The sequence below is a fragment of the Heloderma suspectum genome, chromosome 3 (assembly GCF_057233095.1).
Source record: "Heloderma suspectum isolate Gila_16-S chromosome 3, 16-S_ref, whole genome shotgun sequence".
Classification (NCBI taxonomy): domain Eukaryota; kingdom Metazoa; phylum Chordata; class Lepidosauria; order Squamata; family Helodermatidae; genus Heloderma; species Heloderma suspectum.
In genome coordinates this window covers 73690502-73715607 of record NC_139460.1, presented here as the reverse complement: position 1 = coordinate 73715607, position 25106 = coordinate 73690502, and the positions used below count along the sequence as shown (strand labels likewise).

At 42.2% G+C, this 25106-nt stretch overlaps 1 long non-coding RNA gene across 2 annotated transcripts in view; it reads right to left on the bottom strand.

Annotated features, from left to right (window-relative positions):
* Nucleotides 1-13300: 13300 nt before the first annotated feature.
* LOC146349797 (uncharacterized) overlaps nucleotides 13301-25106 on the bottom strand; it is a 51952-nt gene continuing 40146 nt past the window's right edge. The window contains exons 4-5 of one of the 2 annotated variants that reach the window (XR_014789085.1): nucleotides 17216-17322; nucleotides 13301-13694 (exon numbers count right to left, since the gene is read on the bottom strand). This is a non-coding gene — a long non-coding RNA (uncharacterized LOC146349797). The remainder of the gene's footprint in view (nucleotides 13695-17215; nucleotides 17323-25106) is intronic. The other variant, XR_014789086.1, reaches the window with a different exon arrangement.

The window sequence follows — 25106 nt, the reverse complement described above, 5'->3', positions numbered from 1 at the left end:
CCAATGTAGCCACCTACTATAAACTAAAATGGGATTTGGACCCATGATAGGACTATTCAGTATGCATATAGAGTGACAGATGTGAAACTTTGCCTGGATTTTTCTTGCTTCATCATGTGAAAGATCAACCTAGCCCAGACATGTATAGTGAGTCAATATGCTGCTGTAAAACAAGAGACTAGATGATATTGCTGGGAGCTTAGTACACACACAAAGCTGCTCTGTTTGGCTGTAACGGCACAGCTATTTATGCTGCACTGCACCAATAGCACATAGGTTAAGATGCCTTTTGTTACCAAAGAACAAGCCTTGCCACCATTCTGAGTTTCCCATGGCATCATTTAAAGTGTTCCCAATAGCTCCTGAAATCTCAGTTTCATCTCAAAGAGTAAGTTAAGCCAATGGTTGATCACATAAAGTGGAATGGGCTTCTAAAGTGTAGCTGCCTTCTCATGGTATGGATAAGAGGAAAATTCCCATCCTCTTGTCAATAGGCATGGGATCTCTAGAACATATAAATGCACTCATCCCTGTTCAGTCCCCAGTTCAATCAAGCCTTATGAGCAGCTTATTGATTGGCTACTTAGAGCCCTTAGAGGAAGTGTATCAAACAGGAACACTGAAGAAACTCACTGGCAAACCCACCATAGATACTTAACTATCCATTAACACCCATTAAAATTAGGGACCTGTACCCAAGATAGAACCTCCTGCTAGGGATGTACGAAAGTCACTTACCTTTTCGAAGGTGACATTCGCGGTGGGGGGGAGGCGCTCCGTCCCTCCCCCCAAAATTCTCTCTGGCCGGCTCCGCTCCGCAGAGATTCCGCAGAGCCGCCGACCGGGGCTGCCCACAGCCGGACATCCGGCTGCTGGGCAGCATGCAGGGACACAAATGGCGGCTGCCGTAGCCGCCACCATTTGCGTCCCTGTATTTTGCCATGATAGGCTATGTAAATATTTACGTAACCCATTACGGCAAAAAAAACACAACAACACAGCGAACGCAAATGGTGGCGGCTACGGCGGCCGCCATTGGCGTTCCTTTTTTTTCCTGCCGTGATAGGTTACGTAAATATTTACGTAGCCTATTACAGCGGGGGGAAAAAGGGAACGCAAATGGCGGCTGCCTGCACTCTACACTTTTGCACTGTATAACCCTGGCGGAAAAAATAAACCCTATCAACATCTTCTGCATCCCACTTCTTCCCTTTTGATCCTAGGGAAAACCTGTCCACCAAACCAAGGTTTTAAAAAGGATTTCTTTACAGTAAAATTCCATTCATCTATATCCAGCTCCAAGTCTGGTCATCCCACAGCTACTAAGAAAGTTGGTCCATTGCTTAGCAAGAGAACTTCAAGTCTTCCTATTTTTGTTAACACGCACTGTTTTGGTTCATTTTGGAGGGTTCAAGAAGGACCTGATTGTTTTATTTTAAGTTCCATGGTATAAAAGTGTCAACTGCACCTAAAACAGCTCTGTTTACCCTGAATTCCCTCATCACAGCCTTTCCTCCAAATGAAGGCTGGGTTCGGACAACCACGATGGGGTAAGAAGTCATCATGGCTTCTTCCCCTGCCCCCGTGTACGCTGTGCATGTGACTGGCAGTTGCATAATCTTCCATGATGCAGCACCAGTTGCAGTGTCATCCGAACCCAGCGCATACAGCCCATGACTTGCAACCCACCCTACAACCCATGGGAGCTGCATCACAGGGGATTATGCAAATGGCAGTCACACTCACAGCACACATGGGGGCTGGTGGAGAAGCCACAATGGCTTCTTTCTCTGTTGCAATTGTCCAAACACCCCGAAAGTGTCATGTTGTTTAGGAACTAGGGTGCCTAACTCTTCCACATGTTGTGAGGAATATCCCACATTACTCCAGTCCTCCTAAAGTCCAAAAAATGGACTTCTGGATCACAGCAAACCCCTGAGAGGATTCCCAGTGGATTTTCCAGCATTCTAGCTCATATGGAGAGCCTTCATGAATACAGGAGGCTCTCCTCTTCTGACCAAAGTACTCCTATAATTGTGAATTCCCATGAATCCTCTTCACGATTATAGGAGCACTTTCTCTCCTCACATGTTTGCTCAATTCAGGTGCAGAATGCCTGAATAGGGCTATAGTTTGTACATAAAATATCTCTGCCAATATACTCATAATCATGCCATTAGTGTTAGATACAATGGTGTTGTTTTTGTGAAAATTGCATCCCTTACATAGTCCTTGAAATATCTTTATGAACATGGGCTTAAAAAAAATGGACTGAGTGCACAGGAATAACATACAGCAGTGAGGGAGTTTGACTTTACTATAAGCTATGGGTACTATCACAAGGTGATTTGGGAAATCTTCCTGTAACAACTTAAGTGCTATATGAATGCACTGTAAAACAGGGACAAGTGTATTCCGGTGAAAGGAAATCAAAGGGGCATTTGGTTCTTTGTAACACAGACTAATTTTTATCTAGAGTCTAGACCATGAGATGCTGAACTATAAATTAAATATTCATATGTAATATACCTTAAAGATACTGAGACTTATTTCTGTCTGGGTTTGTTTTAGTAATTCAGTAACCTTAATTTCAATGTAACTCCTAAATGATATAAATTTCTTAAAAACAAATACGAAAGTAAAACAATGGATAGATGTATTTTTTATAGTTGAATGAATGTGGACTAAAAGCCAGACTATATTTTTATCTATTCTGTTATATTTAAGAATATCTTTGTGCTGTCTTCTCTTATTTGGTTTTTCCCCAATTCCCACCCAGATGCTCTTTCCATGGCTTGACAAGGCTGCCAGAATGACCAGAGAATAAATAATAGTCTATAATATGATTATGTCCTTCCATAGAGAACTGTATATAAAATTCAATTTGATTTCTGTTGCAGCACTTTGCCATTGGATCCACACCACATGCACCATTGGGGTGCCTCTTAAATATTTGAATTAATCAAATGGCTTTTCTCGCTTTTGTTCTGAAATCATCATCACATGCATAGTGATTAAGTCATTAAGTGGTATTCCTGACACCTTTAAAATGTAAATTTGCAAACAATCTTCTAAGGAATTGTTTAACACACTTTAGTAGAAATGCTCACATTTAAATGAATCAAATCTTGACTGTTCAGTTAGAAAGCTTTGGGTTTAATCATTTTATGTTTTCAGTGTTTGACTGAAATGTGCATCAGATGTCAACTAGAATGTAGCTTGTATAAAAGAGTGCTTTTCCTTAAGCATAATGCTGTTCAGCCAAACATTTATTTCCCCTCATGTTTCTGTAGTCTAAGTTGTATTTTGGGAAACGTCTGTTTTATGTTGAAAACATATTTTGAAAATAGCTGTGTAAAAGATTGGTAAGTCTGATTTTTCCATGGATGGTAAATGAATAAGAATTCAGTTTTACATATTAGAGAAAAGTACACTAGCAATAGTCCAAACCTTTAAAAGGAACAACAAAGGACCCACTCTTGAAATCAGACCAAAGCATATATGTCTTTCACCCATATGTAAAGAGAGTGGCTGCAATGGACAAAGCATCCTAAGCTTTAGCCAAAGCACAGAAGTAGGATTTTGAGCTGAATAGATATTAAAGAAGAAATAGGAGCTACGTTCTTATCTTGTTCTTCTTTTGCATCCTTTGCTCAGGTTGACATGCTGTTTGTTTTAATTGTTCAAGTAGTTTAGAAGTGGGAGCTACATGACTTAAAACTAGCCTGGTGTGTGTAGTGAATTCTAAGGGTTTGAGTACTGACCACACAATTAAGAGTGCTTCCAGACACAGAGCTCCTAGTGCTACCAATCAAAAGATATTGTGAAACGCTTTTTTCCCAATCTTTATTGTGAATTTCAACAAACAAAACAAAGAAAAAACAACATCACAAAACCAAAAAGAAAAAAAAAGTCTAACAACATTCTAAAACCCCGAGTTTCGAATTATTACAATGTTCTGGAAAGAGTTAAAAAGGGGGGGGGAGTATAAATTACACATTAACTTCAGTAAAAGCAAACCAAATATCCACATATAAGACCATTTGCAAGCTACGCCTATATACCACTCTTTCAAATGTTGCTAGCATTATTAAGGGAGCAATCCTATGGCCGCTAGACAGCGGCTAGATGACCATAGGATATGCTGTTATCTGGGAACTGACCTCAGAGCCCGTGCTCCGGAGAACATTTGGGGATGTTCCAGGGCAGGGAGAGCGTAGCTGCCTGTACAACACATCTTCTGTGTCATACAGCACCCTCCTTCCCCACTCCGTGTTCCTGCAGATAGATAGCCGCAATCAGATGTCTAGCAGAAAAAGCAGGGCAGGAGAAGCGCAGAGGGAACGATCACCTCCATGCTTCTCCTGCCCTGCCTATCCAGATAGGATTGCTCCCTAAGTCTTCAAACCATTGCATTATGGGTGGTGAGCTTTTATCCTTCCAGTATTGTAGTATCAGTCTTTTAGCAACCAAAAGGGTGTGAAAAATCCATTTACGCTGACCATGTGTTACATTCCAAGAAGCAGGTAAATAATTTAAAAGAACGTTTACATCAGTAAATGTTAAAGAGCTTTCCAATACAAAATTTATCCATATAATAACTTCCACCCCAAAGGAGAGAACCATTGGGCATTTCCAAAACATTTTTAATTGTGAATTTCAACAAACAAAACAAAGAAAAAACAATATAAGAAAACCAAAAAGAAAAAAAAGTTTAGGGGAGCACCTCTCCTGACACGAATCTACCCATATACTATGCTCAACATCTAAAGCATAAGATCTTAACATCTAAGGCTCCAGATGCCTACACCGAGGGAAGCTTGGAAGCTGGCAAAAAGGGATAGGGCATTTTCGTTGGTGACCACCCCAAATTATGGAATAATCTCCCTGACAAAGCCCACCTAAGACTGTTATCTTTTTGGCACCAGGTTAAGACCTTCCTCTTCTCTCAGGCATTCGGCAGCATATGATAAGTTTTATTGATCCTGGAATGTCTTATGGTTATGGTTGTTTGCATTTGAGATTGCTTCTTTGAAGTTGTTATAGATATACGTTTCTTTTGTGTATATTGTCTGTTATGTGCATTTTTTATAGGGATGTACGAAAGTCACTTACCTTTTCGCGGATTCTGTTCATGGGGGGGAAGGCGTTCCATCCCTCCCCCCGGAATCCTAGACGGGGGGAGGTGATCCTGTCCTCCCCCCAGAATCATCGACGGCTGGCTGTGCTCTGCAGCGGCTCCACGGAGCAGCCGGCCAGGCCCAGGCCAGGGCCATCCGCAGCCAGATTTCCGGCCGTGGATGGCTCTGGGTAAAAAAAAAAAAAAGCGTACGCAAATGGCGGAAGCTATGGCCACCGCCATTTGCGTTCCTTATTTTTCGCCGTCTTAGTCTACGTCAATATTTACATAGACTAAGACGAAAAAAAGAAAGGGGAACGCAAATAGCGTAGTGGGCGCTATTTGCGTTCCCCTTTCTTTTCTTCATCTTAGTCTATGTAAATATTGACGTAGACTAAGACGGCGAAAAATAAGGAACGCAAATGGCGGCAGCCGTAGCCGCCGCCATTTGCATATGCGTGTGCTTTTTTTAAAAAAAAACACAGATGTGATAGGCTACGTAGGCTTTACGTAGCCTATCACATCTATGAAAAAAAAAAAAAAGACGAGACTGCAAATGGCGGTGGCAGCTGGTCGGAAGACCAGCTGCCGCCACTGGAGCCACCGCCGCCCGGAACATCCGCCCCAGGTAAGTCTCATCCCGGGGGGGGTAACCGCAGGGGGCGCGGGGGTGGCAGGCCGTTCTGCCATGGATTTCAGGGGGTTGAATGCACTGGCATTTGGCCTCACCGAGATCCGTGTCGGAATTCTCTGACGTCCCTAATTTTTTATGTAAATGGTTTTTAATCTCATAGAATACAATCACAGAATCATAGAATCATAGAATAGTAAGGTTGGAAGGGGCCTACAAGATTATCGAGTCCAACCCCCTGCTCAATGCAGGAATCCAAGTCAGAGCATCCCTGACAGATGGCTGTCCAGCCTCGTCTTGAATGCCTCCAGTGTGGGAGAGCCCACCACCTCCCTACGTAATTGGTTCCATTGTCGTATTGCTCTAACAGTCAGGAAGTTTTTCCTGATGTTCAGCCAGAAGCTGGCTTCCTGTAACTTGAGCCCATTATTCCGTGTCCTGCATTCTGGGATGCTTGAGGAGAGATCCTGGCCTTCCTCTCTGTGACAACCTTTCAAGTACTTGAAGCACGCTATCATATCTCCCCTCAGTCTTCTCTTCTCAAGGCTAAACATGCCCAGTTCTTTCAGTCTCTTTTCCACGATCATCTTTTTTCCCCTCTGAACTCTCTCCAGCTTGTCTGCATCCTTCTTAAAGTGTGGTGCCCAGAACTAGACACAGTACTCCAGATGAGGCCTAACCAGTGCTGAGTAGAGGGGAACTAGTACTTCCCTGGATTTGGAAGCTATGCTTCTATTAATGTAGTAGCCCAAAAGAGCATTTGCCTTTTTTGCAGCCACATCACATTGTTGGCTCATATTCAGCTTGTGATCTACAGCAATTCCAAGATCCTTCTCGCTTGTAGTGTTGTTGAGCCATGTATTCCCCCATCTTGTAAGTGTGCATTTGGTTTCTTTTTCCTAGGTGTAGAACTTGGCATTTATCCCGCCCAATTTGCAATATCTCTGCATATTGTATTTTTTAATGTTTTTAATATTTGTAAACCGCTCAGAGAGCTTCGGCTACTTCCATTCGGCATTGACTGCATTATACCTCCAACAATTAGCTGAATTAGACAAGCCTTTATTTAAAAGATGTTGTGGAATCCAATAGACCCAAAACAAAAGTTTTTGCTGAATAAGGTGTAACCAAACATCTGTAAAGATATCTGATACAGATGCCAAAACAGCAGTCCATTGATTAAACAAAATAGGACGTTCCAATTCCCTGTTCCATTCCTGCAGTAAACCACTTGTATCATATTTATTCATTGCTAATAAATATTTATAAACATGAATCATGGGTCAATATATCTGATCAGCTTCAGTGAGTATTTCCAGTAGTGAAGGAGACTCCGAAGCAGTAAAAGCAGCAGGACCGAATCTCGATACCAACAAATGCTTCAGTTGCAAGTACTGCCATTCCGCTGTAGCAGGCAAATCAAATTGATCTCGCAAAGTTGAAAATAACATGAACTCATCATCAACCCCCACTAATTGATCCAGGGTAAAGATCATTTTATCTGTCCAGGTCTGCCATAAAAACATTTTCTTTCCAATTCTTACATCTGGATTTCCCCATAAAGTCAATTTAGCATGGGAAAATGGGTCAAACTGTAATTGACATGACATTATATGCCACACTTCTCTAACTGCCAAAATTGTGGGAGGAGCTCTGTCTGGTAATTAAGGTAATTAGGTCCTTAATATGCCAAGAACCTAATGCCATCTATTTAAAGAGAGGCTTGAGACAAGATGATTCCAACACTGACCAAGGTGGAAAATCTAACTGGAAAAGACCAACATTTAGTACAAGTCAGCAAATAGGCTGGTGGTACATACTGTAGCTAGATCCGGAAAACCAAACCCGCCTTCATTAATTGGAAATTGCATCCTTTTCAAATATATTCTTGGTGGAAAGGAACCCCAAAAGAATTTACAAAACAAAGCATTAAGTTTTTGGAAATATTTGCCAGGTACAAGTATAGGGATCCCATGTACAACATAAATAATTCAAGGTATGGTATTCATCTTAAGTGTATTCACCTTACCCAATAAACTCAACTTTAAAGATGCCCATCTATCTATATCTCATGAAATATCATTGATCAACTTGTGAAACTCTTAACGTTGTTGTTATTTTTGTCGTTGATGATGATAATGAAATAAAAAGATGAAAGTGGTGGGAAAACATGGGAGGGTTACAAGTTGAAGATGCAGTTGTCTGGACTCTCCATACACTTCTGTATATGGAGCAGAGGGATTGCATGACAAAAGCTTCATCTGAAAGCATGCTGGGTGTTCATTTGATTAGTATCACTAGGGCCATATATTTCCAATATACCATGGGAATCATAAACTTTTCTACCCATATCAATAGGCACTGCAAATTGCTACATGGCTAAAAGTAACATAGTCTGAATTCACTACACTGCCAGGGCCAATTTAGGGTTGCATGACCCCTTCATTAAATAAATGTGTGTACATATCAATTTTGTTTTTTAACTGTAATACTGGCTGATAGGATTCTAGCTGAGCTTTCTCTTCAATCCTTCCCCTGTAGAGGATAATTTAACCCAATACTCTCATACATACATTTGGCATCAGAAAGAGACAAGGAGCAGGGGAAACTCAGCCCCAATATGGGTAGCAGAAACATTGGCACTGTGGTGCTCCCATGAAATCCCTCTGAATTATGTGTTATTCATTGTTTTATAATAACACTAGTAGACTATCAATTTGATGAGCTGGGGAGAGGTGTCTGGGGAGAAGGCAGCTTTCCCCCACATCCAAGAGGAGAAACTCCCAGAATATAGCAAGAGAACTGAAAAAGGAACAACCACACCAGAAGTCTTAACATGCCCAAATTATGTCTTCTTTTGCATTCTCCTCCAGTCCACACTGCTCTGCCCTGCCCACAGCAATGGAGGCCCATGCAGTATTGGACTGTACAGTGACCATGTCATTGGGACTGATTAGGTATTTCGTGATCTTGATTAGTATCAGTGGAGGCTTTTAAAAAGCCTAATTGCAGGGTGGGACAATTTTTCAGGGGAGGGGCACACAGGAAGGGGAAGGTTCATCCTTCCTCCCCCAGCAGTGATCCCTCCAAAGAATGTCCCTCGCATGGCAATTAGGCTTTTTTTTAAAGCCTCCACTGGCACCAATGAAGGCTCCGTAAAACCTAATTACTATACCAGGAGGGAGAGGACAGAGGGGAGTCTCCTACAGTCCTGGACTAGACCACACAGCCTTGATGTATTCTGAGTTAATGCCTGTCTTTATCTTTCTTGGGCTCTGTCAAGGTTGAAGGCCTGCTTTCTGCCATGGGAATAGACTGGGCCATCATGTCTGAGGTAACAACCTGGAGCTGGCGGTTATCTAACAGTTCCTCAGCCCTACTGCTCAAGGCCAAGCTCAGTCCATGTTAATCGGGAAAGAGATAAAAGTTGTGTCTGATGGAAAGAACCTGCCTCTTCTGAGGTGAGGTGGTGAGCCCAGGGGTTGAGTTTTGATTGGCTATACGAATTGTGCCTTGAGTTGCTAGGCTGGGCAATAAATAGAGGGCTGAGGAAGAGGCGGGTCATCTTCCTTTGCCCTGATGGTTCTTGGGTGTGTTGAAAGGCTGGAAACTATCCTGGAAGGCACATACTTTGCTATGTATCAGATATACTAGCTAGCTTTATTGTTTTCCTTCTTGGGAGTGTGTATAACGGCTCTCAGAGTTCCTAGGTATTTTGGTATTTGTAATCTTGCTTGTAATTTCCTGTATTTCACTTCCCCATTGTTCCTTCCCTTTTAATAAACTTTTCCCGAACTTTTAGTTGGTATGGCGTGTTCTGCATAACTTCAGTGCTACTTTTAGTGCCTATTGGCCAGGGTGAAAGGCTACTAGGTTATTGTGGGGATTTGTGGCCAGGTTTGGCCCCAGCAATCCTTCACAGGCTCTTGTTTGCTTAGAATCTTAAATTCTGGATGAGTGCATTTTTTGAACTCCATCTGTTCATCACCTGAAATACTGTGATCTTGTTTGTTGGCATCCCAAAATCCTTGGGCCATCTTGATTCATCTTGCTTGTCCATCTGGATAATTTTCTGTTTCCTATGAGACTGCATTCCTGATCCTGAATGGATTTGTGAACTGCTGTGGACCAGAGGGGGGGGTATCTATTACAGCCAACAGATTAGCCCTGGTCTGGCTCTTGTTCTAAGCAGTTATTCCCACTGGTATGATCATGATATCATCTTCCTAGATCAGACGCACATTTTTTAAAATAAACATCCAGAACTTTATAAAGTACGACTTATGTGATAGAGTAAAAAACAATGACAAAAATTTGTGTGAAATCTATTGATCTTATTCCAAAATCTATAAATGTAATTATACTGTATAAAAGCACGTGATGTATATCATAATGACAAGGCTTTTTCACTGGAAGTTCTTGAGTTTCAGTGAATTGTGCCAATAATCTAATCTGAGTTAGTTTCACAGGCTATTTGGAACTATAATGCCAAACCTTCCTTACCTCAAAACAAAACGCTATCATAAGAATGTTTTTAATGGCTGATAAATGGAAGTGCATTTTTAAATAAAAAATATTAAGAATATTTAGTAGGGATGGTGGGATCTGCCAAGCTCGATCCCATCAAGGTTCTTGTTTTGTCACTGCCAAGCTCATTCCTTCTCAGTTCTGTACAGGCCCCCCCCCCCCCTACAGAAATTTGTATACATTTTTGTGTGCATTTTTCAAAGGTATGCATTTTTGTATGCATAAACCTGTTACTAATGTGTGTTTGTGTGCATTTTAAAAATGTACAGTTTTCTTTGTGCAGTTGTCAAATTTGTGCATGTTAATACATTTTCTTTTTTGTCAGATGGGTTGCAAGTTTAAAAATGTATGGTTTTCCAAACACAAATTGTATTCATGTCTGCATTGGGTTCTGAAAGGTAAATCAGTAAACAAACAAACACCTTGATGGTGTGAATTTCTCAACCATCCCTATTATTTAGAGCAATTTCTTTCTTCATTGCCAACCTCATGCTGTTCCACTCATTTTGTCTTTCTTTACTATCTTAGAAATGTACAAACGTAGAAAGGGGGGATGCATCTGGCCTGTGATCCTATGCATGTTTACTCAGAAGTAAGACCCACTGTCCTGGTTTGTACATAATACTAACCCATCGTTTATTCAACCCATGGGTTGCTGAATTCTGGGTTGCTGTAATGCGAGAACCAGTCACACTAGCAAACTATGGTTTGGTAACCACAACAAACCAGAAAGAGAACTCATTTTTGTTGTTGTTAGGTCATGAACTCTGGGTTGTTTAAACCACGCGCTGTTGTTATGTGTGAACCTAGAACCATAGGTTTAGGGGTGCACGAAAGTCCCTTACCTGTCCTCGAAGCTTTTCGCGGTGGGGGGGAGGCACTTCGCTGCTCCCCCCGCGAAGTTCAGGCCGGGGGAGGAGGCTTCCCGCCTCGCCCGGACAAAATTCAGGCTGGGGGGGAGGCTTCCCGCCTCACCCGGCCGAAATTCAGGCCGGGGAGGAGGCGCCTCGCTTCGCCCGGCCGTGAACTAAAAAGTTGAAAAAAAAAACGCCCCCGTGATAGGCTACGTGATGATTAACGTAGCCTATCACGGCTAGATCTGCAAAGTCAGCTGTGATAGGCTACGTAAATCGTCACGTAGCCTATCACGGGGGCGTTTTTTTTTTCTTTGATTGGAATGGCGGCGGTGGCAGCCGGTCGAAAGATTGGCTGCCGCACCCGCCCCTGACGAAGACCCACCGAACCGCCGGCCGGACCCGCCGCTGGGAGGGACATTCGCCAAAGGTAAGTCCCGTCCCGGGGGGGGTGGAGAATTTCTCTCCAAAACTTGTTTGGGGGGCCGAACACGTTGGCACTCGGCCCCCCGAAGTTTCGGGGAGAAATTCTCCGCCAACCCTACATAGGTTGTTCATGGGTTGTTTCACCAGGCTACAAATGTGGTGGGCAAGAGTGGTAAAAAAAAACACCAGCTGCTCTTCATGCTGCAAAAGCATTTGGGATACTGGGCGGGATCAGGTGAAGGTAGGGATGTCAGAGAATTCCGCGACAGATCTCCGTCAGGCCAAATGCCAGTGCATTCGGCCCCCCGAAATCCATCACGGAATGGCCTGCCACCCCACCGCCCCCCATGGATCCCTCCGGGGATGAGACTTACCTGGGGCAGATGTTCCGGATGGCGGCGACTCCAGCCGCGGCTTCGGCAGTGGCAGCTGGTCTTCCAACTGGCTGCCGCCGCCATTTGCAGTCTGTGTCTCCCCCCCCCCCATAGACATGATAGGCTACGTAAAGACTGACGTAGCCTATCATGTTTGGGTTTTTTTTAAAAAAAATGCGTACGCAAATGGTGGCGGCTACAGCCACCGCCATTTGCGTTCCTTATTTTTTGCCGTCTTCGTCTACGTCAATATTTACGTAGACTAAGACTAAGAAAAGAAAGGGGAATGCAAATAGTGCCCACTACGCTATTTGAGTTCCCCTTTCTTTTCTTTGTCTTAGTCTATGTAAATAATGACGTAGACTAAGACGGCGAAAAATAAGGAAAGCAAATGGCGGCGGCCATAGCCGCCGCCATTTGTGTACACGTTTTTTGTTGTTGTTACCCAGAGCCCTCCGTGGCCAGAAATCTGGCTGTGGACGGCCCTGGCCTGGGCTTGGCCCGCTGCTCCGTGGAGCTGCCGCAGAGCACAGCCGGCCGTCGAGGATTCCGGGGGGAAGGACCGGATCGCCTCCCCCCCTGTCTAGGATTCCGGGGGGAGGGATGGAATGCCTCCCCCCCCCCATGAACAGAATCCGCGAAAAGGTAAGTCACTTTCGTACATCCCTAGGTGAAGGAGAGAAACAAACAACCGATGGTTTGTTTGATCATCTGCCAGATAAACCCTGGGTAGGACAACAAGCCAAGGGTTAACCATGGGTTAGTGTTTCCTGTGAACATAGGTCACTATGTTCAACGGTCTTGCTTCCAAGTAAGTGCGCATAGGATTGCGGCATTAGTTTGAGAAAATGGCTTTCTTTTTCTTAAAACAAATGGAATGAACTAACTTTATTGGATTTCTTGTGGATTGTTGTGCAGAGAGTGATCAATGATGAATTCTTACATATAGACCATAAAGGCCATTGCTCCTGGTCTTAGTGAAACCATTTGTTTAGATCATAAACAGTGAATTGAATAGTACAGAGAACAAGTGCAAAGAGGTAACTTAAGCCAGGGGTGGGGAATCTAAATGGGGTGAAGTGTAAGATGACCCCCCTGCCCAGTCCTCTGTGAGCCAGATTATGCCAGTGAGTGAGACTACTCCCATTGACAACATCCTGTCCCTGACTGAAGCGCCGGCTAGAGGTCCTCCAGCCAGTGCTTCAGTTGGGGATCTGGCTTCATTGATCACTGATAGGAAATAACAGCAGAGGTTCCTTTAGCCCTGATGGGGTGGGCCTTGGGGAGGGGTATGGGTTGGCCTGGTGGGTCAAATTGGACCACATGCTGGAGGTTCTTTATCCCTGAGTTAGTCTGATGGATATGGTTTTAAGTTGACTTTTTCCAATTTATTTCAGTTTAACATAGTTGTTGCACAGTGTGATTCTATGCATATTTACTCTGAAGGAAGTCCCATTCAGTTTATAAGTCCTAGACAGTGGGCTGCAAATTACTACAAACATTTTGAAAATCATATACTATGGAAAAAACAAAAAATATTAATTCTCCAATCACAAAAGTTAATATTATAGTGCTTAGAGCTAAAACACATCAAATGCTACAATACAAGTTATTTCTCCTGAGGCATTCCTATCAGCTTAGGCTAATTTTTAAAAGTTTATAATAAAAGGCAGCTCTGTCTTGTCTGAATTAAGGTTCAATTTATTAAACCCATTCAGTCCATTATTGCCTTCAGACAATGATTCGAAACTTCAACAGCCGCCCTGAAGTCAAATGAAAAAGAGAAACAGAGTTCAGTATCATGAACATATTGGTGACATCACACTTCAGATCCCAGAATAATATGTTAAACTGCATGGGGAAAAATGGATTCTTGTGGGACACCATAGGCTAATGGCCAAGGAGCCAACCAGTAGTCCCCTAGAACCACCCCTCTGAAGCAACCACAGTGACCTCAAGTCCCATCTCAGCCAAGCAATCCCAAAGTATACCATGATAAATATATCTAAAACCACCAAGGTCCAGCAGAACAAACCAGGATACACACCTCTTGTCCAGTTCCTGGTGTAATCAGACATCAAAGTGGCCTGAAGCCAAATTGAACTAGACTACAGAAGAATAAGAATGAAGAGAAAAGGGAGGAGGCAAGTAGATTAGGCAGTGAAAAAGAGATAATAATCCCAAGATATGAGAGAAGGAATGAAAGAGTGGTGGAGAACAATCAGATGGGAAGAGAAGTTGGGGGCTTGCAGTCACGCACCCAGTCAATATTGTTCTAAATGGACACACTTTCATACACATTCCATACACATATCTGGCAAGGATCTCATTAGCAAACATTTACTGAAGAAGGATTGCGTCAGATGCATTTTAGTATAGGAACTGTTTTACCTTCAGATATTTTGATGCCAGTAATAATTTGAGGCCACTGCATGAGTCATTGTCACTAGATAGTTATTAGACACATGCCTAGTTTGCCTAGCAGTAAATCTTGCCCTGCCAAGTATCTATGTCTGAGATTTCCAGCCAATTATGCTAGAGTTCTTCTAGCGTTGCCAGGTCACAACACAGAGAAGTGGCCTGTACAAGAATCTGGCTTCAGGTAGAACTGCACAATGCCAAGCAGCAATTGACTGGGAGCAAGGCCAGATGTGAAGATGAAAAAGCCTATTTTATTCACATAAAATTGTCAATTTTGCTGCGGACAATGGATTCTCCACAGGCCTAATCTACATGTTATGATTATCATATGATAATCTGCTTCTGTGCAATGACTTACCCCTGCTACTGCAATAACTTATAGAGTTATTGTACTTCTGTGACACATAGAGATTTTCTGTAGCAGGACCAGGAGCATATACCACTGGAAAACAGCAGCTCCATATGAGATGAAACAACAACATGGTGATTCAGTCTATACATCATGGTGGAGGGCAGGGCTGGCCCAAGACATTTTTGTTGCCTGAGACAACGGAAAAGAAGCATCCCTTTCCACATACAGAAGTCAAGTAGACTGGCAGTTGAATCTTACTGATCATAAGACAGTTCCTCCACTACATCTGAGGGCAGCAGTCTAGTTTAGGGTATGTGGAGCAGGCTGCCTCGCACTCACACAGCTCTGGTAGCCTCCAACACCTAACCATTACTTCCCTCCCCCAGTATCTGCTGCCTGAGGCAATTTCCTCACTCTGCCTAATGATAGGACTGGCCCTGGTGGAGGGGGCAAGTTATCATTAACAAACCAGTTCAAGTGTAGATACAATGTCTGCTTCATACTTCAGAGAAATCCCAAAATGGAGAAGGATGAGAAGAAACCAAAATCGATTTTAAAAACCCTGAAGTAGCTAGAACCCCCAAACAGAAGCACTCTACACTTCTACTACACAATGTAGTAATTGTATCTAGCATACCAAGCCTTACATTTGGGGTTATCCAAACTGAAATGGATTTTATTATGTGAAACTGCAGCTGAATTTAGGTTACACATTTCATTTAAATGTCACTATAAAAAAACAGCAACTACCAAAACCTCAAAGTGGCTTACATCTAAGGACAGCAGGTCACTGTTCTGAAGTGCTGTGAACATTTGCAGTATGTACAGCTCTGTAGATGGATTTGGCAATGCTTCCCCTCAGAAGGAGAGCAGTAAATTACCATGGAAAATAACACACTTTGATTCCACTACAGGGGTTATCCTTGCTGTGAACACAGCTTAAATTAAGTGGCAAATACTGTAAGAAAACCTGTAGCGTATCTGGCAACTTGAGGCATGTCAGTTCTAGAGCCATTACGCTGACATTGATGGCTTTCCTACCTCTAGCTACATTGTGGGACTTCATACATTCAGTTCAGGAAAACAAACTTAATTTAAAGGAACTTGGTGGAATGCTTTTAGGAATACATACAGGAAATAGTGCTTCTTTATTGCTAGGCAGTAATGAAATTGGTATTGACAGCATGTTTTAAAAAGTAGTAGTATGGAACTAATAATAGTATCATTCAAGTGGGCCCCTGCAACAAATGTTGAAGTGTAGAGTGCTTCTGTTTGGGGATTCTAGCTACTCCAGGGTTTTTAAAATCCATTTTGGTTTCTTCTCACCCTTCTCCATTTTGGGATTTCTCTGAAGTATGAGGCAGACATACTTGTGCCCATCCCACTACATTAACATATTTTATTCCTCTTTTGATGTTTATGGGAAGTTCTCACTTCCTTCTGTAGGGATACTTTAAAATAGCTTGCCAGTGTAAACCAGAAAATTACCTATCCAAACAATGACATCGTTCTGTTTGCCCTTTTTTCTCTGTCACCTGGTTTGCACATAACAACAGCCCATGGGTTAAACAGCCCGTGGGCTGTTGTCCATGAGTGGGAGAGTGCGGCCCTGCTGCCTGCAGCACGCCTTCCGCTTTTACTCAGTAACCCACAATTGGCTCCTTTGTAGGTTGCTTAGTTTGTCATCCGAACTCGGAGTGCTGGGTTGTTTAGGGGCTCGTCCCATGGGCTATTATGTGAGAAATGGCCCAATATATCTCCTCCTCTCTCCTCCTTATCCAGCCACTCTATTCTATCCCTCCTTCCACACAGTTTTCATTTTTCTCCCCAGCCACTTTATTTCAGTACCTTTCCCACCCAGTTATTGTTTCTCTTTCTCTCCAGTCTATCAACATTCCTTTCCAATGAGATATCACTGGGCTGTGTTTTGGGGTTCCCCCCTCAGGGATTTTTAAAAGATTTTTCCTACTACTGAAAACCTTGGGGTTACTCCAAGTCTGCTGATACTTACCTTTTGTATTTGGTTGGTGCAGTTGGGCTACATTTTCACGTGCAGGAAAATGTGATTCAGAAATAAATGGGACATTACTGAAAATGTACTATATAACTTTGGCTCTTGCTTAGACCAAATTTCCCCTGGCTGCACACAAATGCCAGAATAATCAAGATGGCAAGTATATGGTATAACTACAATACCTATTTTCCTCTAATGACACTCTGTTGGTCTTTTCATACATTCCTACACTGTCAGGTCACTGCTCGGGATTTCCTTTACTAATGGGAATGGCCTTCCTTTGACTGTAGTTCATGTCCAGTAGACATGAATATATTGCGCTGGTATTTGTTTTTTACTATGTATATTGATGTTTTATTTTTTTAATGTTTTGCTGCAATAAATAAGTAACAATGAACATAAATAAAAATAAATACATGTTATATACACAAACCAGTTCAACAACAACAAAATATTTTCTAGAAAATACGTCCTAGACTACTGATGTAGCAACTCACAGGATTGGCAGGATTAGGTCAAAAACTCTAGGCACCTCTGGATCCAGCCCCAGGAAAAGCTGAGCAGCATCCATCAGTGTTGCTTCTCCAGGGCTTGTTCACTCTACCTGAAGAGATTAAACACAATCAGGTAGCTTTACAAACTCAAAATACAAGCGGCAGCAAAAACAACAAAAAGGCAACCTCAAATAATAAAAAGCATAAAATATCAATATTCAAGACAAACTAGAATCTTTAGTGGAATGGAAAAATATAAATCTGATAAATAATACAACAATAAAACAAAACAGCAAATATGATAAAATACAACAATCAATTTTGCAAAATAAAAAGAGACAGGCAGGGAAATCCTAAGCGGGCCATGGAGGGAGTGGAGCACTGCATCCAAAGCCCTTGTCAAAGAAAAACTTTTCTTCTGTTTATTTCCAAGCGTTCACTTTTATTATTCAGCTGAACAAAAGACAGACATCCATGTATGGAAGAGAATCCATGGATTCACTTAATAAATAAATAATCCTCAGGGTATTTATACCTGGCTACAAAGGCACGTTTGGCAACAGTAGATTGGATACAAAATCTAGTAAAAGGTCAGAGAAAATAATTCATTCGCTACTCATCAGGTTCAAGCTTGTCTCACACAATCTAGATAATCACGCTTACTTGTAGACTTTTGGCTACATGCAGCTTCACTTCTAGCTAATGAACTTTCTTTCACACCCAGCTGACTCATGCCAGTCAGGCCAAAAAGAGTGACCCAGTTTACATGATTGAGGGGTGGTTAATAAGAACCATGGCCTGTTGTAGGGTTCAAGGATGGCTGGGTTCGCATGACATAGGATGCTGTGCTGCAAAGGGTAATTATGCTGAACCCCTGGCAAATGACTTGTGCGCGCAGCAGGAGAAATAAGCCACTGTCATTATATGAACACGGCCCGTGTATGATTATGTGAACATGGCCTGTGTGTGTTGGGGGGATGCTGGACATTTCAGCCCAGAGATCTTGGCATTCACAGTCCTCCCCATTGACAGCAAAGACTGGGATTAGCTATACCAACTCCTTCTTGGGCCTGGCTAGGGGAGTGGAGCAACTATCGATCCAGTGGAACAGCTTTGGATCCAATGGATCCAAAGACAGCTCTTCCCCCCTCTGCCCTGTCCCTGGAATATTTCAGGAATTTCTGGTGGTAGCTTTTCACCCACTTAGGGTCAATAGGGGCCTCTACTGCAGTGGAGTGGCTCCACTGCAGTAGTGGTGAGGTCACCAGCAGAAGCCAGTGGGGGCCAGAGACTGTGGAGAGATTAGGACAGTGCCTTAGAACAAGGGTCCCCAACGTGGGGCCCATGGGTGCTATGGCACCTGCAGGCACCTCGAATGGCTCCTGTAAAGCTCTTTACTCCTTACCCCCTTCAAAAAAGAATAATAATAAAGAACTGAAAAATGTTAGTGTACCAGGTTCTCCTTCCTGCTCCTGAACCTGCTGCTGATCAGCTGTTCAGCAAGCCAGTAGGGAAAGCAGAGGGGAGAGACAGAGTGAGGCTATGTGGGGGAGAAACAGCAAAGTAAAGAGGTGGAGGGAGAACTAGCAAGGATAGCGGCTGGGACTGGACAGAAACAGCAAGATAAAGGGGTGAATGAATACAAAACAGCAAGGATAGGGGCTCGGAAGGGAGAGAAAGAAAAAGGCTAGGGAAGGGGAAGGGAGAGAAATAGTGAGGAAAGGGGTTGGGGGAGAGAAATAGCAACGTTAGAGGCTTGGAAGAAGGGGAAATGGAAAGAGTTGCTTCCTGGCCTGCCCAATCTTCTTCCATCCACACAGAATTTTCCCCTTTGCTCTATCTCTTTCTGCTCCTCGCCTCTTGACTAGCTAGGCTCCATGGCAGCCATTATGTGATTAGCCACATCCTCCATGGGACCCATTTTGTGGTGATGCCCACAGCACTTTCTGAAATTCCCAAATGTGCCCTCGGGTCCAAAAAGGTTGGGGACCTCTGCCCTAGAACATAAAAACAATCAGAACAAAATGTATTTATTTATTTATTTCATTTCTATACTGCCCAATAGCCGAAGCTCTCTGGACGGTTCACAAAAAAAGTCCTCTAATATTTCCTTTAAAATGATCTATCCTGCCTTCATCAAAGCCTATAACACTATTGTCTTGTTGTTGTTGTTCAGTCGTTCAGTCGTGTCCGACTCTTCGTGACCCCATGGACCATAGCACGCCAGGCCTTCCTGTCCTGCGCTCTCTCCCGGAGCGTGCTCAAGTTCATATTCAACTATTGTCTTAGGGGACTGTAAATTGTCTTTATAATCTTAGTTTAACTTTGTCATTTATATGTTTTATATGATCTTTGTTTTTATGTTACCAACTAGTTTTATTATTTCTCCTGTGTTTGACTTGGATATGCAACAGCTGCAACACAAGTCCTAAAATCTTGCAATCTGGTAGTGTTAAAATGCTACATTATTATAGAGTATTTGAAAGATGGATAGGAAAAAGCTCTTAATTGATGTGTCAAATTTAAAGGGGTAATCATATATTGTAAAAAAAAAAACCCACTGCATTACATCCAGAACAATTTGGTAGAAAAGTCTTCTTGCTTTAAAGTTTAAATGGAATTTAATAAAACTGATCTCACTGGTAGAAAATTGTACATTCAGTGAGAAATTATTTTATGTTACTTTATTTCTTTAAAAAAAATTGAATGAATTCCATACTTACAGTAACTGTGAGGAAAAGCTGGATTTTGCTTAGAGTTTGCCCAAAGCGTGTGTGTGTGTGTGTGTATGATTGTGTGAGTGTGTGTGTATATATATGTGTGTGTGAGAGAGAAAGAGAGCAGGAGAAAAATAAAGCCAATCTTAAAATCTGTTTTCTTTCAGAAAAAGTTAAGACAACCGCTCAACTATACTTGTGACTATGGTTTCTAGCCATAAGTCTATAATCAGTAATACATTGCAAGAAATACATTTCTGGCAATTATAATACTTTAATGATTAAAGTAAATCCAGTTATGTGGCCTTGTTTCTTATCATATGGTTGAAGGTATATTATAAAACTCTGGAAAGTGCATTTCTTTTTTCCCCCTTATTGCTAAGAATTGTAAACTTTATAGACTGGAATTCTTGCTACCACTTTTGAGCTTGCTTAAAAGCAGGTTTATCATATATAATTTTTTAAAAGTACAATGTATAATTTTACCAGAGGAAAAATAGTAGATATCATAAATTGTTATTAAGAACAAATCATGAACTACCATTTCAGTGTATTTAATTAAACTGGCTTAGTAGATTAAATTAGTTTAGTAGATAAAGGGAATACAATTACTAGGCCTCAGCAAAAGTTTTGACCTTCAGCCTGATCCTATTCATAGTTACTCCAAAGTAAGTGCTACTATGTGCAGTAAGTGCATATGCACAGTTAGTGTTCACGCAAAATGCTGAAAACCTATGCATATTTATTTATGAGTAAATGCCATAGAATTAAATGGAAGTTGTTCTCAACCGATTATGGGTAAAATCATACAGCAAACCTGACATGGGGGGGAAAAAAACCCTCTTCCTAAGAAAGTGTAAGATATTTAGGCTGCAATCCTAGATACACGTATCTGCGAATGTCCCATTGAACTCAGTGGGACTTACTTCTGAGTATACCTGTATGGGATTGCTCTGTTAGACTACAGAAAACTTTCATAGACTAGATATGCAACTAACTGAAAGTGCCACTCAAAATAACATCACATTGGAAAGAAAAAGTCAATAGCGATCAAAAGAAGCAATGCTCGGCCCATTGTTCAGTTTCACCATAAATGTGTACCTCCCAATCTCCTTCTATATCTAATAAATTATTTTAATGAATGCACCATGGCAGGCATTGATCAAGTTTTTTTCTGAACCTACTGGAAGTGAAAGAGTTATTAGCTTATAAAAACATATGAGCTGTGCTTCTTACTTCTCTCTGTATTCTTTGCTCCAAGACTTTTTATTAATGAAGTGGGTTTTAATCAATAAATTGATATAACTCACAAATATTTTATTTTCTGCTTATATTAAGGTTTGCATGCAGTGTCATGTGAAAAAATTAAATTTAGATCTCTGTTTGCACAATAAGCTTATACTGATATCCTTTAAAGTGAAACATAGAAATAAGGAAGTCATAGGGATCTTTTCTGCGATGTGTCACTGTTGCTTTGTTGTTAATGTTAATAGTCATGAAATGTCTTTGGCAATGAGGAACTATTAGCCTTAAGTAAGAGAGCAAGTGTGGCGTAGTGGTTAGAGTGTTGGACTGCGATTCAGAAGACCTGGGACTCCACTCAGCCTTGAAGATTACTGAGTGATTTTAGGCCAGTCACTGACTCTCAGCCTAACCTAGCCCATAGGGCTGTTGTGAGGATAAAATGGAGAAAAGGAAGATAATGTAAGCTGCCTTCGGTTCCTCACAGGAGGAAAAAAGGTGGGATATAAATGTAACAAATAAATGTTGTTGTTGTTGTTGTTGTTTATTCGGTCAGTCACTTCCGACTCTTCGTGACTTCATGGACCAGCCCACACCAGAGCTTCCTGTCAGCCATCGCCACCCCCAGCTCCCCCAAGGTCGAGTCCGTCACCTCCAGAATATCATCCATCCATCTTGCCCTTGGTCGGCCCCTCTTCCTTTGGCCTTCCACTTTCCCTAGCATCAGCATCTTCTCCAAGGTATCCTGTCTTCTCATTATGTGGCCAAAGTACTTCAGTTTTGCCTTTCATATCATTCCCTCAAGTGAGCAGTCTGGCTTGATTTCCTGGAGTATGGACTGGTTTGATCTTCTTGCAATCCAAGGCACTCTCAGAATTTTCCTCCAGCACCACAGTTCAAAAGCATCTATCTTCCTTCGCTCAGCCTTCCTTATGGTCCAGCTCTCGCAGCCATAGGTTACTACGGGGAATACCATTGCTTTAACTATGCGGACCTTTGTTGTCAGTGTGATGTCTCTGCTCTTCACTATTTTATCCAGATTTGTCATTGCTGTCCTCCCAAGAAGTAAATGTCTTCTGATTTCCTGGCTGCAGTCAGCATCTGCAGTAATCTTTGCACCTAGAAAGACAACGTCTGTCACTGCCTCCACGTTTTCTCCCTCTATTTGCCAGTTATCAATCAAGTTGGTTGCCATAATCTTGTTTGTTTTTTTGAGGTTGAACTGCAACCCAGCTTTTGCACTTTCTTCTTTCACCTTCATCATGAGGTTCCTCAGCTCCTCCTCGCTTTCAGCCATCAAAGTGGTATCATCTGCACATCGGAGATTGTTAATGTTTCTTCCAGAGATTTTAACTCCAGCCTTGGCTTCATCAAGCCCAGCACGTCGTATGATGTGTTCTGCATACAGGTTGAATAGGTAGGGTGAGAGTATACAACCCTGCCATACTCCTTTCCCAATCTTAAACCAGTCCGTTGTTCCATGGTCTGTTCTTACTGTTGCTACTTGGTCGTTATACAGATTCCTCAGGAGGCAGACAAGATGACTTGGTATCCCCATACCACCAAGAACTTGACACAATTTGTTATGATCCACATAGTCAAAGGCTTTAGAATAGTCAATAAAACAGAAAGAGATGTTTTCCTGAAACTCCCTGGCTTTCTCCATTATCCAGCGGATATTGGCAATTTGGTCTCTAGTTCTCTGCCTTTTCTAAACCCAGCTTGTACATCTGGCAATTCTTGTTCTATGAATTGCTGGAGTCTACCTTGCAAGATCTTGAGCATTACCTTACTGGCATGTGAAATAAGTGCCACTGTTCGATAGTTTGGACATTCTTTGGTGCTTCCCTTTTTTGGTATGGGGATATAAGTTGATTTTTTCCAATCTGTTGGCCATTCTTGTGTTTTCCAAATTTGCTGGCATATGGCATGCATCCCCTTGACAGCATCATCTTGCAAGAATTTAAACAGTTCAGCTGGGATACCATCATCTCCTGCTGCCTTGTTATTAGCAATGCTTCTTAAGGCCCATTCAACCTCACTCTTCAGGATGTCTGCCTATAGCTCACTGACCACACCGTCAAATCTATCCCTGATATCATTATCCTTCCTATACAGATCTTCTGTATATTCTTGCCACCTTTTCTTGATCTCTTCTGCTTCTGTTAGGTCCTTGCCATATTTGTTTTTGATCACACCCATTTTTGCCTGGAGTTTACCTCCCATGTTTCTAATTTTCTGGAAGAGGTCTCTTGTCCTTCCTATTCTATTATCTTCTTCCGCTTCCGCACATTGCTTGTTTAAAAATAATTCCTGATCTCTTCTGGCTAACCTCTGGAATTTTGCATTTAATTGGCCATATCTACCCCTATCACTGTTGCCTTTTGCTTTCCTTCTTTCTTGGGCTGCTTCCAGTGTCTCAGCAGACAGCCATCTTGCCTTCTTGGTTTTCTTTTTCTTTGGGACGCTTTTTGTTGCCGCCTCCTGAACAATGTTGCAAACTTCTGTCCATAGTTCTTCCGGGACCCTATCTACTAAATCTAGTCCCTTAAATCTATTCTTCACCTCCCCTGCATATTCATTAGGAATATCAGTGAGCTCATATCTAACTGATCTGTGGGTCTTCCCTATTCTCTTTAGTCTGATTCTAAATTGTGCAATAAGAAGTTCGTGATCTGAACTACAATCAGCTCCAGGTCTTGTTTTTACCAACTGCATAGATGTCCGCTACCTTTGGCTACAAAGGATGTAGTCAATCTGATTTCGGTGTCGACCGTCTGGTGAAGTCCATGTATAAAGTAATCTCTTAGATTGTTGGAAGAGAGTGTTTGTTATGCACAGTGAGTTGTTTTGGCAAAATTCTATCAGCCATGCTTGCCTGTAATTCCAGGTGTCGTTTGACTACCCACCTTAGCAGTCCAGTCTCCTGTAATGAAAATAACATCTTTTTTTGGCATACTATCCAGTAGGTAGGTGCTGCAGATCCTCATAGAACTGATCTACTTCTGCTTCTTCAGCATCTGTGGTTGGGGCATATATTTGGATCACTGTGATGTTAAATGGCTTACCCTGAATTCAATTGAGATCATTCTGTCATTCTTTGGATTGTATCCAAGCACTGCTTTAGCCACTTTATTATTAATTATGAAGGCTACTCCATTTCTTCTGTGGTCCTCTTGTCCACAGTAGTAGATCTGGTGGTCATTTGATGTGAAGTGGCCCATTCCAGTCCATTTCATTTCACTGACACCCAAAATGTCTATATTTAATTTGGACATCTCCCCAATAACCACATCCAATTTGCCCTGGCTCATAGCTCTTACATTCCAGGTTCCTATGGTGTGTTGAACTTTAGAACATCGGATTCGTCGTTCACCACCAGCACCATCGGCTGCTAGCCGTCCTTTCGGCTTTGAGCTAGCTGCATCATCATATCTGGGGCTAGTTGAACTTATCCTTTGTTCCTCCCCAGTAGCATTTTGACCATCTTCCAACCTGGGAGTCCCATCTTCCGATGGTATACCGACATATCTCTGGTTGTACTGATCCATTTAGTTTTCATGGCAAGAATACTGGGGTGGGTTGCCGTTTCCTTCCCCAGGGATCGTATTTAGTGTGACCTCTCCGCCATGACCTTCCCGTCTTGGGTGTCCCTTCACGGTTTAGCTCATGACGTCATTGAGGTGCTCAAGCTCCAGCACCATGACAAGGTAATGATCTCCTTTGCTGGAGAACAAATAAATAAATATTAACTATTCCGAGATTTAATTATATGTAGATTTCATAGGAACATAGGAAGGTGCCCTATACCAATTCAAAATATTGTCCATCTAGCCTAGTACTGTCTGCACTGGCCGGAATGGACTCTCCATAATCTCAAGCAGAGGTTTTTCACAGAATCTGTTACCTAATCTTTTAAACTAGAGATGCCAGGG